At 36.4% G+C, this 4,401-nt stretch overlaps 1 pseudogene; it reads right to left on the bottom strand.

Annotated features, from left to right (window-relative positions):
* Positions 1 to 2,181: 2,181 nt before the first annotated feature.
* Positions 2,182 to 4,041, bottom strand: LOC148940078 (uncharacterized; annotated as a pseudogene).
* Between the last annotated feature and the right edge of the window lie 360 nt (positions 4,042 to 4,401).

Genomic DNA, 4,401 nt, shown 5'->3' with positions numbered 1-4,401 from the left:
CGATATGATAACTCCTAAAATCTATCAAAGAAACAAATGGCGGATTCAAGTAACTCCTTCCTTTGCATACCCCTTCAGAAATGGCTTTTTTTGTATAATACAATGGCTTCCATGAGGCTCGACGCATCAATAAAATTTTTCAAGTCTTCAGTACTTAGATGGCTCAGGTTTTGTTCTGCACACTGATATGGTAACTCCTAAAATCTATCAAAGAAACTATTGGCGGATTCAAGTAACTCTTTCCTTTGCAAACCCCTTCTGAAATGGCTTTTTAGTATGATATTATACTAAATAGCTGCCAGGAGGGTCGACGCATCAATAAAATTTTTCAAGTCTTCATTATTTAGATGGGTCAGTATTTGTTCAGCACACTGATATGGTAACTCCTAAAATCCAGCAAAGAAACTATTGGCAGATGTAAGTAACTCTTTCCTTTAAATGCCTCTACAGAAATGGCTTTTTAGTATGAAATAGCTTATTAGTTTTAGTATTATATTAAATAGCTACAATGAGGCTCGATGCATCAATAAAAATTTTCAAGTCTTCATTACTTAGATGGTATGAGTATTTGTTCAGCACACCGATATGATAACTCCTAAAATCTATCAAAGAAACAAATGGCGGATTCAAGCAACTCCTTCCTTTGCATACCCCTTCAGAAATGGCTTTTTTTGTATAATACAATGGCTTCCATGAGGCTCGACGCATCAATAAAATTTTTCAAGTCTTCAGTACTTAGATGGCTCAGGTTTTGTTCTGCACACTGATATGGTAACTCCTAAAATCTATCAAAGAAACTATTGGCGGATGTAAGTAAATCTGTCATTTGCATACCTCTACAGAAATGGCTTTTTAGCATGGTATTATGGTAAATCGCTGCCATGAGGCTTGATGTATCAATAAAAAATTTCAAGTCTTCATTAATTAGATGGCTCAGTTTTTGTTCTGCACACTTATATGGTAACTCCTAAAATCTATCAAAGAAACTATTGGCGGATTCAAGTAACTCTTTCCTTTGCATACCCCTTCTGAAATGGTGTTTTAGTATGATATTATACTAAATAGATACCAGGAGGCTCGACGCAGCAATAAAATTGTTCAAGTCTTCATTACTTAGATGGGTCAGTATTTGTTCAGCACACTGATGTGGTAACTTCTAAAATCTATTAAAGAAACTATTGGCGGATGTAAGTAACTCTTTCCTTTGAATACCTCTACAGAAATGGCTTTTTAGTATGGTATTATACTAAATAGCTGTCATGAGGCTCGACGTATCAATAAACATTTTCAAGTCTTCATTACTTAGATGGTTCAGCACACCGATATGATAACTCCTAAAATCTATCAAAGTAACTAATGGCGGATTCAACTAACTCTTTCCTTTGCATACCCCTTCTGAAATTGCTTTTTGGTATGATATTATGTTAAATAGCTGCCATGAAGCTCGACGCATTGACAAACTTTTTCAAGTCTTCATTACTTAGATGGCTTAGTATTTCTTCAGCACACTCATATGGTAACCCATAAACTCTATCAAAGAAACTATTGACAGATTCAAGTAACTCCTTCCTTTGCATACCCCTTCCGAAATGGTTTTTTAGTATGATATTATACTAAATAGCTGTCATGAGGCTTGACGCATGTCTTGTCATGAGGCGAGGCTTGTCATGGGGCGTGTGTGTGTGTCCTAATTATAACCTAGCTTAACCTTGCTTAACCTAACTTAACTGAACTTAACCTAATTTAACATAGCTTAACCTAATTTAACCAAACTTAACCTAACTTAATCTAATTTAGCCTAACCTAACTTATCCTTTCTTAACCTAACTTAACCTAGCTTAACCTAACTTAGCCTAGCTTAACTTAACTTAAACTAACCTAGCATAGCCTAAATAAGCTTATAATAAGACAACTAAGCAAGACGTTCGTGTGTATGTGTGCGTGTGTTTGTGCATGTCTGTTTGTGTATGTATGTTTATCAGTGCTTGCGTGCGTATGTGCTTGCATGTTTGCGTGTCTACGTGCGTTCTTGTTTGTATGCGTGTGTTTGTATGTTTTTTTTTGTATGCCTGTGTGTGTCTTTGTTTGCCTGTGTGTATGTGCCTGTTCTTGTCTGTGGACTTTGTCTCTGTGTGTTTGTAAATGTTTGCTTGTGTGTGTATTTTGCGTGTTTGTTTCGTGTCAGAAACTTCTACCAAAAATATAATAGTTTTTTGGTGTCTTTGTGCAGTCTGAATTGATGCACTTATTGCAATCTTTTATTATTCTTGGTTGTTCAGTTGGGGTGCAAAGACATTTTGCACCCATTGATGGAGTTCCTGGTTCTGCTTTGGCTGTCATTGCAGTATATTTTTTTATTTTTTCTTCACAATCCTTCTCCCCACAAAAGGGAGCAAGGATTATGTTTTTCTTTTCTAACTCTTTAGGAATATCAACGAGATTGAAACACTCTTTTATGTGTCTGTCCCTTTCTTGTTTGGCTTTTTGGATCATTCTACTTTGAATGTCTTCAAGCAATTTTTTGACATTTTCGGAACTTTTTTCCAGAGGCATTGTTTGTTTAAGACATGTGTCTCTAACAATACATGTTAATTCTTTTTTTTTAAGTTCCTGATCACCTATTTCAACTCTCAAAGGCACGCCTTTGCGTTCCCAGTAGATATTTTTCCATCCTCCATTGTTGCTGGATCTGTAATCGACTTGCGTTCTTATACCATTTTTGGTAAAAAGAACGAACAAGTGGTTAATATAATTATAAAGGATATTTTGATCCTTTGCTTCCCCTGCTGGTAATATTATTACTTGTACAGGAGCCACTCTAGGGGGCAAAACTAGGCCCTTATTATCTCCGTGGACTAACACTAGAATACCAATGGTTCTAGTGGTCAAGCCCCATGAGGTCTGCCATGCATAGTTTTTTTTGCCATGCATATCCATGAAATTAATGTCATAGATTTTTGAAAAGTTTTGCCCAAGCATATGAGAGGTCGCGGCTTGAATGCCTCTACCGTTGCATGGAAAAAACGCTTCACACGTATAAGTGCAATCTGCACCAGCGAACTTCTCATTTTCGCTTTTTTTTCCGATTATTACCGGTACGGCTAAAACTTCTTCATAAATTTTTTTATAAACTGAAATAGTTCTTTTGCAAAAAATTTTTGACTCTGTTTCTGTTGCAAAGGTACTGTGACCTTCTTGCAACAAAAATTCTCTTGTCCTAAGAAACGGAATGGGGTCCTTCATCTCCCATCTAACAGCATTACACCACTGATTGCGGTGTAACGGTAAGTCCCGATAGGACTTTATCTCTTCCGCAAACATCGGGTACATTATGCTTTCTGACGTTGGTCTTACTGCCATGGCTTCTTTTAATTCTTTTTTACCACAGGTGGTTACCCATGCAACCTCAGGTGAGAAGCCCTTGATGTGACTCTTTTCTTTGTGAAGAGAGGAAGATGAAGCAAACACCGGGTAATAAATATTTTTGACCTCGAGTTTTTTAATTTCTTCATCAACATGAAACTTTATGAGTTCCCAAATTTCGTAGGCCCAGGGACAAATACCCCATAAGCCTTTTATGTCAGATTTATGAACCATTTCTGCTTCTTTCAAAATATTTTGATACCATAACGGTGTGTCATGGTATTTTGTTGTTCCGAAGAAATTTTCGTCTTCTGGAGGTTTTGTCTTCTCTAATTCTGGCTTCTTTTTTTTGGGGTCTTCGGTTGCCTCCTCACTCTTCTGTTTTGAAGATTTCATCCTTGCAGTGATGAATTCCAACACTTTTTTCAGTGAAAATTTTTCATTTTCAGCATTTCTTTGACTTGGCATGTCTTTTTCAGATGCCTTCTTCTTTTTTACAGATCCCCAACAGTTTTCAAAGAGACCAAACACTGTCTTTACACTAATACCGCTGTGACCCGGATGAGTCTTAAATTCTTTCAGTTGGTCCTCCTTCTCACAAAATTTTTTGTACTTTTTTACTCCGTACCAGACAGCTAATGAAGCGCACGAGACTGGAATTAAAAATTTTATAATCATTTTTAATATACTGATTGTAACCGCTGAGAGACCGGTTATATAAGAGCAAACTGACGTCATGGCATTCGCAATCTTAAGATGTTTATTCCGAGATGATGTCATAACATTTGTATTGCCATTGTGTTACGACAACTTGAAATGTTTTTATCACTGAATATGACGTCATGCTTATGGTGCTGCTATATTATGTGCAAAAGGAGAAACTAGATTGATAATACCAAAATGAAAAAATATTTATACTAAGGTTTCTAAATAATTTGTGTTATTTGCTATTTTGAGGGTCTGTACAGTTAGTACTCAACTGTTAGTCTTTAAAGTTTTACCTGAATACTCTAAGCCTTTTTGCCGACCCAGGATCAA

The sequence above is a fragment of the Artemia sp. Qi Xiang Cuo genome, chromosome 20 (genome assembly GCF_049724085.1).
Source record: "Artemia sp. Qi Xiang Cuo chromosome 20, ASM4972408v1, whole genome shotgun sequence".
In the NCBI taxonomy this organism is placed as follows: Eukaryota; Metazoa; Arthropoda; class Branchiopoda; order Anostraca; family Artemiidae; genus Artemia; species Artemia sp. Qi Xiang Cuo.
This window is presented reverse-complemented; position numbering and strand designations above follow the sequence as displayed.